A 16,151-nucleotide genomic window follows, 5' to 3' on the forward strand; every position below is an offset into this window, starting at 1 on the left:
AAGCCTCTAAAACGTCACTACTGTGAGCTTTTTGTTGAGCTGAAAAAGCTTCAGACAAGTGGCTATTCTCTGCACTCTGTCATCCGACAGTGTAGACAGCATGGACCTGGAGTCCATGCACACTCCTAAATAGGAGGCTATCTGTGAGGGTGTGAGCTGGCTCTTTGCATGGTTCAATGACAGGCCCATCCAATGAAGGTGGTCTGTGATGAGTTCCGTGTGAGCCACTGCCTGCACTGGAAGACAAATGAACCAGTCATTCAGGTAATTAAGTACTCTGTTACCTCTGAGTCTCAGTGGGGCCAGAATAGCCTACATGCACTTTGGAAAGGCACGAGAGATAGAGAGAGGCCGAATGGCAGTACCTGAAACTTGTACGCTATCCCTTGGAAAGCAATCATGAGGTACCACCTGTGCCCTGGTCTTATGGGGATCTGAAAATAAGCGTCTTTTAAGTCCACCATGAACCAGTCACCTGGCCTTACTGACTGCAACAGCTGCTGCATAGACAACATTTTGAACTTCCGTCGACTCAGATTGACCTGTCTGTGGTTGAGGACTGGTCACCATTCCGCTTGGGCACCAGGAAGTATCTGGAGTAAAACTCTTCTTCCAAATGAAGAGAATGAACTGTGCAAATAGCCTGCTTCATAGTAAGACTGTCACCACCTGAGACAACACCATTGTGTCTCGTGAGTCTGCAACTGTCGTTGTAGTCATGTCCTGAAAGAAGCGTGTTGGAATTGCAGAGAATAGTCGGTCTGTACAGTATTGAGCAGCCAGGTGTCTGAGGTGCTTCTTTGCTTGAGGCTTAACCTGAGGCTTTTGCCTTTGTGCTTGACTGTTGAACTTATTGAAGTTTCACAAGAAACAACTACTTATCTGATACGGTACCAGGCTCTCCTGTAAGGTCAGTCTTGAAAGGAAAAATGGCACTGAGATGTGTGTGTACAATCCCTTTATGCCCTCGGGTGTGGGCAATAACTGCATCACAGACTCGGTGAGCAGCTTTGTTATATCTTATTCAGGTTTCTGGGTCTTTAGGAGGTAAACACCCATTTGGTAATGGTTACATTTCGTACTTGAAAGGGAATTATTACTCCTGAATTATTATGCTGATATGGTAACTCTTATGGTAAATTATATTATATAAAACAAAACATAAAAACATGCAGAAAATAGTGACATGACCACATTTGTGGCCCTAGGGTATGAAGGGAGAATAATAAGCCTTTGCCATTTAAATTGTGGACATTAAAGATCCTGTGGTTAAATTACTAAAAATAAATGCTGGTAGAACCAATTTTTTCGTGGCCTTTCTGTACATTTATTTTGAGATACCAGCCTCATTTATGGAATTATTTTATTAGTTTTATAACACAATGTACAGTACCTTATTTAGCTTAATATCATTAAGTATACTGCTATACTGTTATACTGTAAGATATGCAGTTCTGATAATATACTGTGATTTATTTTTCTGTACAGTGAACCCTTTGTGCTTGAACATTTTAATGAATAGCAAAAAGAAAGAGAAAACAGGGAACTGTGTGGTTTGATGAGTCTGCTTCATGTAAAAAGAGAACTCTTGAAGGTCAGATTGGAGAAGCTGGGCCACACCTGTTAACTTATTTAACGTTAATAAGTACACTGTATGTTAGAAGCATACATCACTCACCTGTAATTAAAAAATAAATAAATAGAGCTACCAAAATCAGTACAATGAAAAACTTCCCCATGACCTAAAAGGTGAGTGTGACAGGTTTCTTCACATATTCCCTGATCCTGACACTCAATAAAGTGCTACATCATTTCCTAACCAATTTTCATCACCTGTGTAAGCAGTTTTTCAGTGTGCCACATACAATGGCCACAATAGCACAATATATAGGAGTAATACCAATTTTGCTGGACAAGCTGGCCATTGAGTTTTTGAGGAATTCCAAAGAAAGAGAGACAACAATTTAGGAAAAAACACTACTTTTATTGAATATATACAAAATATTTGAACACATCAGAGATAGCATAAACACACATTCAGGCTATTATACTTTGTTACAAAGCAAAAACTGCTATACTGAAGAACTAATCTGTTTTGTCATTTCCCTTTATTCCACACCTCTTTATAGTCTGTAGTGAATACTAAACTGATCTGACCCCTACAGGTTTGACCCATACAGACATAAAGTCTGGTGTGTTGCCATGGCTTTCAGATAAAATCTTTCCACTTCAAGTTTACACATGCCTATACAAGTCAGAAGCATGCTCCTTCTGAATGAGCCTGGTTTTCTTACCTCAAGTGACTGTCCTGATAAGGTTATGATCACAATTATGAACCTCAATTCAAAATAGAAATAGAAGAATAAATTGACTGGTTTAATAAGCTTATAAGTGCTTTATACCAGACTTTAAATAAATACATACATTTAAGAGCTACTTTATGTGCTACCTTTTGTTTTTGAAACAGAAAAAAATCTGGCTTCCAGTGTACAGGAGTTACTCAGCTGTGATAAATCTGTGCCTGCTGACACAAAGCAGCACTAGCTACTGTTTCTGACTTATGTTTTGAAGAAAACTGCTATAATTAGTTTTAAAAAAAATACAAAACTCAACATGCTGGTGTGGACCATGACACAAACAGGAAACACTTGCTCCAGAGCTTTCAGTTACTTTTACAAGCTGTAACAATGCAAGCATCTGACCACATTTCTATGCAATCATTATCAACATACCACTATAATTCAATTTGTTTTTGCTTTGTTACTTTTGTGAAATTTACTGACCTTTTTTTCTCCATTGACTCAGGGGCCAAGCACATAAATATTTATATTAAACAGTTCATGATTTATATTGCAGGGCTGAAGCTACTTGGTAGCCTAACAGTTTCAGATTTGATTAAACGTGTAGAATGACTCACTTACAACATTCTGTTTGTATAGGTATGGGACTAGCTGCACATCCAATCGGAATGACTGCTATTGTGGGACAGACTCGGTGCTAAATTGAGAAAGCTGTTTCCGATTACAGTACTTACCTTGACAATGCCTTTCACACAACTGGGTGTTCAAATGACCATTTATATATTTATATATTCCACAGCTACTCCTCAAGTCCTTGGTCTGCTATCTTCAGGGAACCTGAAAGGACAAGGTAAATCATTTTCACTTTTGCAGCACATAAGTAAAGATCAGTACTTCTATCTCAGGCATTAAAGGGTTTAAGTTGAACTCTCTGATATAGTAAATTACTTGTATTCAAATGAAAATACCTTTTGTTCCCATTGACATTTCCAAAGCTTTTATTTAATGCATGTTGGATCTGTCACTATTAGTCTTTTCGCAGCTCTTTATACTGTGAATAAAGTCTGTTTTGTTGGGAAGCAAACGTTTTACGATTACTGTACAATGAAGAGGTGACCAACATCTTTTCCACATGTAACACATTTGAAAACTATGAGAAATTGAAAATAATTAAAAAAGTTATGTATATTATTAAAAAATTTAGAACAACAAAAAAACCAAAAATGGCTATTGTAAGGCAAAATGTGTAAAATGCTGTTGAAATGTTCTGAAAAGATAACATTTTACTTACGTCATAGAAAAGGCTTATCCTTGTGAAGACAAATGATACCAGGTATGCAAATATATGTAAAAACTTATAAACCATATGTCTGCAGACGACATACCGACCATTACAGGTGGTAATGTCACACAGGGTGGGGGGTGGTGGGGGGGGGGGGGGGGGGGGGGGGGGGGGGGGGGGGGGGGGGGGGGGGGGGGTCCTATAAATTAGGCAATATCTCAGAGCCTAGACCACTTCTTAGGTCCACAACAGTGATTTTTCAGGTTTCTCAGGGATTCCTCTAACAGAAAACAATATGTTGTATTGTGGCAAGGCTGAAGTGTTTTTTTTTGTTTTCATTTTTGAAATTGTAATAGTTTGTGTTAATAATTTTGAGAACTGGACACTCCATCTGGGGCATTCTACCTGCTGTGTTTGGTTGTGGAGAGAGCAGCTGGTGATAGGCCAGCTGCAGATCCCTAACCAGCAGGTGGGGGTGTCTCAATATAAAAGGGTCCAGTTAATACACCGGGACTACTGCAAGGCCTCAGGACTCAGAGAGTCTACACTACTTAGTGAAATCTTTAAAAGCTGGTAGCATCATGTGATTTCTCTGTTGTATTTATATAAATAAAAACTGTCTGCCGGAGAGCCGTTCTCAAAACCATTTCCGTATGTCTCTCGTGTCTGTCAGCGGATAACCCACACCCTCTAACAACCACTGTTACATGTATACATTAATACCTCATGGTAAACTAGACTGAAAACTAAGACTCATTCCGTTTACTGTATCAGAACAATACTTATAAAAGTTTATCACAGTAAAAGCATAGCAAAGCGTAATAAAGCATAGCGAAAGCATGGTAAAGCACAGGAAAGCAATGTAAAGGTATGGTAAAGCATATTAATAAACATGGCAAACCAGGATAAATTAATATGTGGCATTACCATGGAAAAAGCATGGTAAAAGTGAAAAAATACCACGGTAAACTTGTATAAGGCATAAGGTGACAAATTCTGTAAAATACAAATTGTACTTCCTGTTCTTAATTTAACGGTGATCCTTAGTGATAATTTTTTAAACCCCGGATCACTACTTACAAAACACTGTACAATTCTCTGGGCAGGTTTGCTGCATCACCATATGTTACTGCAGACATTAAACTGTGAAGTGTTATTTCATATTCTGAAGGGTGGTTTTTAAAGTAGGTTCTGTAGCTTTATTATTTCTGCATAGGACTGGAGAGAGTTAGTGTAGGCTGTGGGAGGTTAGGAGGTTAGCAGGTTAGTATGAATCAGCAATAAGAATATTTTTAACTTGGAAAATTGAATCAAGCAACTTATTATCTGTTAGCCACTTTTTAAAAAAAATAAAATAAACAGTGGATGTTCTTTAGACATGGTCCATAAATGAAAAGCATGTGCTGAAATGTGTAGTTCTCCATGACTAATGTACAACTTACAAGAAACTTACAGTATTTGTAGCCACAATTGAAGAAAACCACGTTTTAGGGGTAAAATGATCAAATATCCAACTGCATTTGCGGTAAATCCATACCCTTAGTTCTGTCGTTCTAATATTAAGCTCTAAGATTTGTATATTTGGTCAATTAATTTGTATCCTTTTAATATAATGTGTTTGCCTATTTGGTACATAGTGACACAGAGGCATTCAAGAGGGAGGCTGTGTTATCTACAGCCAAAACTAACTTATACACAAGAGAATATGCACAAACTGGAAGATGAGCTGTATATCTAATATAACAGAATACCCAGAAGGCTTTACTGTGCTATGTAAGGCAATAAAGAACACAAGAATTTGAGGATTGTGAAGCCTGCATAACCTCTTTGGTTCTATAAGACCATAGTTCTGTAACCACAGCTATATTAAATTTGACTTTATACTGGACTAAAGATACAAGTACTGGAAAGTTGCACTACTTCATTTGGAAAATTGTAACAAAAAAACAATTGCAAAGTGCAGTAGGCTACTAGCCCTTAATACCTTTACGAAAGTACCCTGGTAAATTTGCATGATATTTTGGCAGTTTTCACATGCTTACACTAGGCATTTACCATAGTATTCCAATTTTTTCTATTTTTTTAACTGTGCTTTACCGTACCTCTCTGGGCTTTACAATGTTTACCTATGATTTGCCATGCTTCCATAATGTTTTGTTATACCTTTCAGTGCTTTTAATATGTTAAACCTTGGAAAATCAGGCTGGTTATTTTCAAAGCTTGGTGTGGATTAATGTTTGTTGGTAAAACAATTGCTGAAAGAAAAAAAGCAAGACACCTTTGCTTTGTTTATTTACTCAAACAACATGACTTGACTGAGAAGTTTTAGTGAGGACCTACAGGTCACATCAGGAAAAAAAAAATCTACAGCAGACTCGAGTAACATACCACACAACAGATTGTGTAATTTAAAATGATTTTAAAAAAACTCATCCGTGGTTCTGCTTTCCGTGATTTGAACAACATACTGCTCTTGTTGATTCAGAACTGTTTCTTATGGTTTTCAGTTCAACAGATGGTTTAAATCAACAGAATAGTTTGTGGTTAAGGGTGGTATACAAAGGTTATTCTACTCACGCATATCTTAACAACACTTTCACAAAGTATTAGAAGTCTCATCATCTGTACACAACATTCTCCTGATAGCTTCTGCCTCTTGACCACTATGGGTGTTGCTTTTGTACATACTCATGTGTTTATGACTTTGTAAAAGTGTCTGGTGTGTAATATAAAATAGCTCATGTAATAACTTTGAGGCACTGTTATGGTACTGATCATTTAAGACTGTACAATATTTCCAGCAGGATTTTAATACAGATTTGTGGCTGACACTTGAGGGATTATACGATTTAACTATATGCGTACATTTCTAAAAACAGCTGGTATGCAGATGTAAAATCTCAATATTAAACAGCACTGAGCCCATAGAAATTAAAAAAAAAAAAAAAACTGTGCAGATTTGCTGTGGTAAACATTTATAAGGGAATGGCCACTATGGACAGCAAAAATGGCATTGAAAGTTTTAATAGATCTGCTGGGATGTGGACCCGTCTTCATTGTCTACTGCCATTAACTGCTTCAGGGGAGTTGGGTGTATATATCTGCTCAAAGTTCTGTTCATACACTCCAAGCCCATACTTTTTGAGACGGCTCCTTTTGAAACAACTATACATTGTGCAGTCTTCAACATAGATGCACCAGCCAATTGTTTACCTATGATCATCCCTTTATAGTATCTGTAGTACCTACTGACTTGACAGGTGCCTGAAACTGACAGACAACAGGGAGATGTGGCTAATCACATAAAACACATTTAAAACTTAACATAACATCATACATACACAGGTCTTTTTCAAATAACGATACAACAAATTGTTAAAAAGTTAAGCTCAAAGCTGGCTCGCTGGATGTTCAAAATGGCAAACCTACAATGTAAGTGCAGTCGCTGCAAATGGATTTTTCCAAATATGGATTTGTATGACCAACACATGTGTGATAAGTATTATTTTTGTTGTCATTTTAGCTTTTTAAAACTGATGATATTTTTTTAAAGTGACGATTGTATTAGAAAAGGAAACAGACTGTATAATTTGACAAATCTGACTTGCGCCTCAAGATGTTAAACCAAAACAAGTGTCAGCAACTTTTTTGCAAAAATACAGTTGTAGTAATTACATTAAAAAAAGGTGCAAAACTTACTTAAAGCAACTGTTTTAATTCACAGTGCTCTATTACCTGCTATTGTGAAACTGCTCGCTCCTAACAGACTGTTCAATAACTGCTAAAATATGTTATGGGGCGCCACGAGAGAGCGCTCTGCTACTGAACGCACTCCTGGTTTCGTCTCAAAGGATTATGGGCCATAGAGCTGGGGAGAAATGTTTCCTTGTGTGTCAAAACACGTTCACGCCGTATTTACACACTTTTGTCTGAAACGGTCCCTCATACTGATCCGACAGTGAAACTGGGGATCAGGATTGCTGTCAATAAAGAGTTACATTTCCTTAAGCATCATGCCTTGTCTTTCAATCAACATTTTTACAACTTATTTTTTATTTAATTTTAAGAATTAAAACATGTTATAATAGCAGACTTTCCAAGTCTCACTTATTTCATGAACTTTTTACTCTCAGTTCTCTGCAGTTCCACAAGATAAGACAGAGATTCACAATGAAGTATTTAAATGCTATCTTCAATTTCATATTTAAAATTGCACTTCTAGTAAACATGGTCATTTTAGTGCAATTATTATAAATTATTAATATTGAATTACTTCAGATTAATGAATCTGTGAGCTCACTATGTAAGGTCAAACTATACAAGTAATATTTCAGAAAAATAGTTGACAGTTACAGTAGTTTAATGGCATCATATCAAACACATTTTCTTGAAACAATTGAAACATTTTCAAAACCCCCACCCCCAGTCCAGCTTTTTTCTGAGCAGAACATTGAAAAAAAGGATTATTTCCTTTCCTCTCAAACCACAGTCGGTTATTTCTTGACACTCTGTACTATATTTAATGAAAGTATCAGCGTGGTGCGTATTATTTATGTGGCAGTATATAAGCCCACATCCTCAATACTTAAAACAAAGTTTGTAAACACTGCTAAACGACAAGTTGAAATACCTGTTCATAACAGGGTACCTTATTTTTTAGTAACATATTTTGGTAATATTCTGCTATTTAAAATACAAATAATATATTAACTTAAAGTAAAATTCCCTTTATTCTGTTGTTCTCTACTACTATATGACATGCACATATTAAACTTCATAATTGAGACATCTCAAGAAATACAGAGCAGTCTAGTATATCAGTAGCATACACATCCACGGCTACAAACAAGCCATTTTACAACATTTGTTGACTTCTAGAGCTGCAGAACACTTAATTAGTCAATATCCAATCAGTTACTTCCCCAACTGACATCTAACTAGAATGTGGAAATTGAAAACTGAACCCAAACTACAGTACAAACTAAACAGACCACAAGACTAACATAACAACAAAGAAATCCATCCATCATAAACTGTAAGTGTAACCTTTTTATAACTAACATTAGATCAGCAGTGCACCTGAGGAAGAGCCATGATGAATTGTCAGGAAAATCATCTGCATTTTGTTTCATGCATCTTTTTAGTGGGAAATTGAGACTGTGCTGACGATATAAGCATTTGCTGGTATATTTGCACAGTGCAGATGTTATGATGACATTATTCGTTAGAAGGTAAGGCTGTTGATACAGAATACAGTACATGATTCTGGTTTACTTAAAGTACATTTACCGTTTTGTACTAGTTTACAATTAAATTACATATATATGGCTTATATTTTCTTCAATTGGCATAGCACACAACAATACTAAATTACAACAGTAAATGTATCACATGGCAATTTGTCAACTGTGGAAAACGGGCCCCTAATTTTGTATAACACTTAATTTTCCAGATGGAACTTCCATAAAAACCATAGGTATGCACAAATATTTACAACATAATGAATCTGATTAAATATTGATTACATAAATAGAAGTGTTTCTGACAAGGTAAAAAAACACAGGGATAAAATCACTGAAAAAGTGTACAAACTGTTCCGTGATTTTATTTTAGTTGTACAATGCACCAGATTTTCCACAGGGAGATAATGGGTGTTGTCAGTCATAGTTAATGCTGGCCATTGCATACTGAGTTAATAATGGTTTGTTTCAAAACAGATCACGGGCTGTACTCACAAAGGGTTAAATGTTGTTCGGAATCTGATAAAACAAGGACAAAGTGACATCTGTCTTAAGCGCATAAGGACAGTCGTCAATGGAGGCACAGTTTAACCAAATTGAGATCAATCTTATCACAAAACTCATTTACATAGGGGTAGATTCATTCTGCAAAACAAAACAACGACAAAATGTCTGCACAGGAAACAAACAAAAAACAGATGTAACATGCATGTCATGGCTAAAAAAACTAAATTAGGACCATAATTCAGTATCATTAAAAACATACAGTACAGTACATACACATGTGCTCAGCACAGCAGATTATTAGAAATTACAATGTATAGTTTCAATCAACTGAACAAGTGATTCCCAAGATGCGTTGTCAGTACAAAAAAAGATTAGGTTACTACTGTTGTGTTCTTTAATAATGCAAACACATTAATATTGAAAATAAATCAATATTTATTAATCTGAATTCCTGCACGTTAGGCAATAAACTACATTTGCATTACAATTATAACCTAAAGAAAACACTAAAAAAGTTGTCACTCACATATCCACATCTCTCTAATTAATGTTTGAAATACTACCCTTTTGGATGTCTGTACCAATGATGTCGCTTTTGATTTTTCTTAAACCTCTTGTATAGAGGTACAGACTCAGCACATCTACTTAAATGTAAATGTATCCAATTACATGAATGCAGTCTGTATTTAAAGAATGAACAGCTGCCACCACTTTGCACAGTAAAAAGGGCTGCAACACCATGCGTCTTTCGTTCAACAAATAGTGAGGCTGCACAGCTTTTATAGATGTCTACACCTGACGTATTGCATTCATCTGTGCAGAAGTATGAACCAGGATTTTCCATGATTCAGAAACAGCATGTTGTAAAGTAAACCTCTGTAAGTCGGTAAACTGCTGATCTCTGATGCTTTTGTTCTTCTGTCTTTATAGAAAGCAGATCTCTCACAATTTTTTTGGTATTTTTAGATGTCACCGATTTACATGCTTGCTCGCTCGCTCAGCTACTTAATTTGCTGACATATCTGCACATAAATGCTGTGTGCATACACAATCAATTTACAGGTATTCGCAGAATTGTCTTTTCAGTGCATGACATTCTGCTTTTTTTAAAGGCAATAAAGGAAGTGCTAAATCAAATGTGTTTTTACATCCATTTCCAAGATTTCACTGACTTTATTCAAATTCATGATTACCATGACCTCTGTGACAAAATCGCAGCATTAGTCATAGGTCTTTGGAACATTTTTTTTTTTTTTTTTTTTTTAATAAAATAAAACTATATTTCAATGCTCATACATACAGCCAACATTTATCAATTTACTGCGGACGGAATGTTTTTGCATAGATGCATTTGATGGAGTTTGTACTATGGCATACGACTGTCAAAAGACATCCCTTAATTACTGTTTTGTAATTCAAACAGAGTTGATCACAGGCTTGGGCACTTTGTATGGTGACTGGACTTGCATTTGGTTTTCTTATAGAACATCTAACAAAATCTTGGAAAATTATGAAAGATTTCAACAGGAATAAAAAAGTAATTTTGCAGATATATTTGGTGAGAAATTAAATGTGACTACTGTATTGGCAGTTGAGAATATGTCCCCAAATTAACATCATTCAGTTGTACCCTGTTGGTACAATACTGACGAAGAGAGAAGGCCAAGGAGAAGTGTGGTTTCTCTGATGCAGTACTGCTTGATGCTCGGACAGTGCTGCTTCAGTGAAAATGCGCACAAGTACATTCGATTACCTCACATGCATCAATACAAAAGACAGTTGTGACCCCAGCCAAAACGGACTTACTGAAAGAAAGGTAAAAGTGGCAAATAAGTAGATTAACTCATTGAAAGAGGGGCTACAAGAAGCTACAATTAACCAGTGTGTACAACCAGTTAGCTTTACCTGATATCACTGTACCAAAGGTGAAGCAGGCATCAGAACTGAATGTGTAACCCATAACTTGGACCGCGGTTACAAAGTATGCATTTTTAAGTAGGCTACTGGTTTCATGTGCAGTGGTGCTGTTTGCTATCATAGCTAAAGTTGGTTAATATTTAAACTATTCATATTAGCATGACTTTTGATTACATAAACATAGAAAATATCTGGCACTTATCTCCTTTCAAAAGCACTGGAATATTGAACTTTACTGAAAAGAAAGAACATGTTTATATTGTAAATATTAAACTGCCGATAACACCTGTGTTTGAGCAAAATGTCCAAAATAGCCACTATTAATTTTAGCAGCGATACAGAATATACAGGGTGTCACAGTAAGGCATCATAGGCATAAATTATTATATAAGGAGAACAAATTCAGAACACTGAGTGATGCTGATAGTGCATAATGTATGCTACTATTGCATATGATGCCTGACACAATATATTGTTTTAGGGACTTTCCCTTTAAATTTGACTTGCTTTCAAAACCAAAGATTTCTCTTTATTAATGCAGTAGTAGTAACGTAGTAATTTAGAATTCTCCTTATTGATAGTAAGTTAGTAAGTGAGAAATGCCTTCACAGACTAATGATACTACTCACTACTTATTTACCTCTTTACTACCACAAGTATACATCGTTATTATCTTGAAAACTAATGAAATTAAAATCTAATGCTGTTTTTTGGGTAACCATCATCTACTGTATGTACCTTTGTATATGTTTACCACAGTAAATTTGTACAGAAATTTTGCAATTTTCCCATGATTTGTTATGTTTTTAATATGCTTTACCATATAATCTGGGCTTTACAATGCTTTAATACACTTTGCTATATTTTTACAATGGTAAACTTTTATAAGGCTGGTCTGTACTTAAATAGACTTTCCAAAAGAAATAAACATATTACATTATTAGGAAGAAAGAATGGTAATTGTGAAGCTTAGAGAATACATTGAATGTAAAAAAAAAGAAAAAAAAAAAACATCCTTAAGTTTTGGAGAATATAATACATTCAATCCTTCATGTCTATTCAATAGCATAGCCACAATGGAGTCACTATTTATATACTATTCCAATTGAAATATTTATATCTCAGTTAACTTAAAATGTGCCAAATACTCATTGAAAATAAAAACTGCATTGTGAGTACCTATAAGTTTTATTCTAGGTTATATTATAATTTCAGTTTTCCAATGTTGCTGACACAATTTCACACTTGCATTTATACTGTGTTACTCATCACCTCATTTCAGTTAACCAGACTTTCAGTTTATACTACTTTGCCTCAAATAACTGACATACGTACTAAAGGTTTCTGGCTCTCTGCTCAGTTCTTGAAAAGCTGGTCCAGCTTATCTGGAGTGTAGAGGCTGCTAATGAGATCAGATAAAATAATGCTAGTGTTTAGAATTGTGGTCTTATTGTTTTACTGTTAAATTAAGTTTGGCTTTTTTTGTTAGTGCACTTTTGTGCTGTTGCTGTTAACAGTTAACATTTCAAAATAGGAAATGTTTTCAAGGTGCAATGCCTCATATAGTTTTAGTATTTTCTGACCCCACATTTCCCAACAGGTAAGCATTAAGTACTGTAGTAAAATAATTGTTGTAACTGATAGTACACTATAATAACTAAATGTACTTATGGGTGAAATTCTCAACAAACAAAAAGTGCAGGTCTGGGTGGAGCAGACCTGTGGTTCAGTTTTTTTTTTTTTTTTTTTTCCCTACACATAAACATTAAAAAAATTAAGACAGATTCAGTAACAATGAATAAATACTTCTGAAATGTATACATAATCGGTACACAGTTTGAATACAAAATAAGCTTTAAAAAATAACTGATAAAATATAACCAATTCACCATAAAGAAGCTGAAAATACTGTAAGCTGTGTACCCTCTGCATGCATCACTCAGTCATGTACTGTAATATAACCTGATAAACTTAAATTAGTATTAAGAAATATTACACTATGCAGTAAGCAATGTAGAGAGGAAGTTTTTTTTTTCATGATATCATAAAAAAATGGGTGATGTTATTAAAAAAAAAATGGTATAAACTGTGCTATGAAAAAATGATACAAAAAAATTAAAGTCAAACTGCACAATAGTGGCTGAAATACCCCTTTAGTATTTAATGTAACAGGCACTATTCTTCAAAACGTTATGTACAAAACTTGGCCATTTCAGTCTCCATAGTACTCTCTTGGGCTATGGATGCACAGGCTCCCCCCCTTGAGCTGTAGACACACCGGTTCCCCTTTCTGGGTGCTGGACACTCGTGCTCCCACCATCTGGTTGATGGACATTTGGACTCCTCCCACTTGAGCGATGGACGTGCGGGCTCCTCCCATATGGGTCTTGGCAGTAATGGAGTTTACTGTTCTAGCAGCCAAAACCATTCAAGGTGCACCAGAACACCGTCCACTCTGAACAGGCCTCTCAGAACCGTGGGTCTTCGTACGGGCAGTCCTCGCGGTCATACCCGAACCATCTGCACATGATGCACAGGGGGGCCCCTTCAGTCCTCCACTGCTCCTGTTCTGCTGCCCAGTTCAGGGGTCTCCGTCGGGTTGGATCCCGTGACCACCACCTCCTCTCGCATTCCTCCCGGAGCTGCTGTTGCTGCCTCTGCTTCCTTCCCCTTCTTTCTTCCAAAAAATATTTAAAAAAAAAAAAGAAAAATTGCACCTATAGTACCCTGTTCTGGACAGAGTCCAGAAGGTGCTAAATCTCACTTGGACACCACGTGTGACAAGGTAGACGGGGCGATAACGTCAGGCCAGAGTCAGACACTACACACAGGCAGTTTTTGGGTGCAAAGCGCACTGTGGCGCTGTGTTTATTAACACACAAATTTAATAAATATTAAAACACAAAACACTGCTCATAGAGCAAAAATAAAAGGTTGTACAAAAAAATCACAAACACAAAAACTAAACAAACACCATGCTTCCTATACACGTGGCACTTGTTTTTAGTTTTACTTTCGTTTCTCTTTCGTTTCTTTTCCAACCCTGTCCCTCACGTTCACAACTCTAAACACCCGCTCTGAAACAGGGAGAGCTGCAGGCTTTAATATTGGTCACCATCTTTCGAGGCAACAAATTAATCAATTAATTTAATAACTCGGGAGATGGTCACCTTCTACACAGGGTTTTGTGGGATGGGGCTTCCCCATCCATGCTGCCAAACAATTACAAACACGGCTTTGTATTTTAAATAAATACAAAATACATTGAAATCAAACAATAATAAAACAGCGTGTTTTGCCCTAAATACAAAATACATCTATTTTAAATAATAATCCACCTATACATTTCACCCATGATAAACATAAACAATACATTCTACACGCCTTTTTATATGCAGGGCTCCCTTCTACCTGCCACAGTCCTCATAACAGAAAATAGGATCACAATAAAACAAAACGTTGACACTATACGCAACATTTACCTTGCAAATTGGGCCTGTGTTTGGAAAGCGTGAAGCATTTGAGTAATGTACTGTATCCCTTGATTCTGACTCTGCTGAAAAGTGAAGCACTACTTTACTTTGTTGATCCTGCTTTTTATGTCATTCCCTACTGTCCCACACATCACATGCCTTGAGAAACTGTAGAGCAAATTCTAACAAGGTGGTAAACTGGTGCAAGGCAAAACCCATGTGATAATTATTTATAATATTTATAATATATTTATAATATTTATTTACAATGGACACTGACATGGATTTTTGCTTTCAAATTAATGTGCATTCGTGGTTGTTCAAATATTCAGATTTATTCAGATCAGTTTCTCTGCATTAGTAAAGAAAATCATATTACTCCATTACCCCTTTCACACAGACGATTTATGATAGCTCAGAACCGGCACTAAACTGGCATTTTGGTCTGAATTGCCTGTACCGTCACAGAGTCGTCATATTTTATGATGTCTTTGACCCCCTTGCATGATGGTTCAGAGATGGCACTCAACCGTCTTAACTCCTGTGTGAAATGCTATGCCGGCACTGAAGCACAATAGTGGGCGTGGATTGAAAGTCAACATCCCACGTGACTGCATGTATACTGGACGTGTTGGGTATTTTGTCATTGGGTGTAGCTTTCATTTTTCTCAAATGGCTGACCAAGAACGAGATAAAATGGAATGAGTGAATTCACAAATAGAAGGTATGGAGTGTGATGCTGTAATTTATGGGCGATTGCCGTTGCCATGACAAGTATCTGTTGTCTGACAGGTTTGAAAGTTGTACTTACATGATCCCTTTGGTTGTGTGAAAGTGTTATACTGACATAGACTGCGCAATTTCGTGCCATGTGAATGGGTATTTTATGGATTTTTTTTAATGTCTCTGAGACGGCTCAGTAGCGGCATTCTGTAAGGCATGAATAACTTAAAAAGCCAAGACTCAACCTTCTGGTTTGCGCCAGATAAATGTTTCTATAAAAGGGGTTTATGAAAGCCATTTTTCTTGTTATATCACACTTGGTGTGTCCATGCATCAACCAGATCTGCGCCATGAATCATGACTGAATCCACACAAATAATACTGTAAATCCCAATACATTCACTCAAAAAGCATGCTTGGCTGAATAGCAGTATGTGTGAAGACCATGGAAATGCTTTGCTTTGTTTATTTTGAAATTATTAGAAATATTTTGTATTTGTTATTTGTTGTTGCATTTGCGCCAAAAATGCAATAAAATAAACCAATTTTCCAACTTCACATACAATTGTATATGACTGTATGTACATCTATTATACAACAAGTGTTTAAGGATATTATGCTGAATAACATTTTGCTCTGCATTTTGTTCAGAGAAGCTACTGGCACCAAATGCTCTTGCATTTGAAAAGGCAGTTGGAAATCATTAGAT

General features: G+C 36.2%; 1 long non-coding RNA gene across 1 annotated transcript in view; it reads right to left on the reverse strand.

Moving 5' to 3' along the window:
• Nucleotides 1–2,097: 2,097 nt before the first annotated feature.
• LOC121317166 overlaps nucleotides 2,098–16,151 on the reverse strand; it is a 67,055-nt gene continuing 53,001 nt past the window's right edge. Inside the window, exon 4 of the long non-coding RNA XR_005950488.1 lies at nucleotides 2,098–3,137. This is a non-coding gene — a long non-coding RNA (uncharacterized LOC121317166). The remainder of the gene's footprint in view (nucleotides 3,138–16,151) is intronic.

The sequence above is a fragment of the Polyodon spathula genome, chromosome 6, assembly GCF_017654505.1.
Source record: "Polyodon spathula isolate WHYD16114869_AA chromosome 6, ASM1765450v1, whole genome shotgun sequence".
NCBI lineage: Eukaryota > Metazoa > Chordata > Actinopteri > Acipenseriformes > Polyodontidae > Polyodon > Polyodon spathula.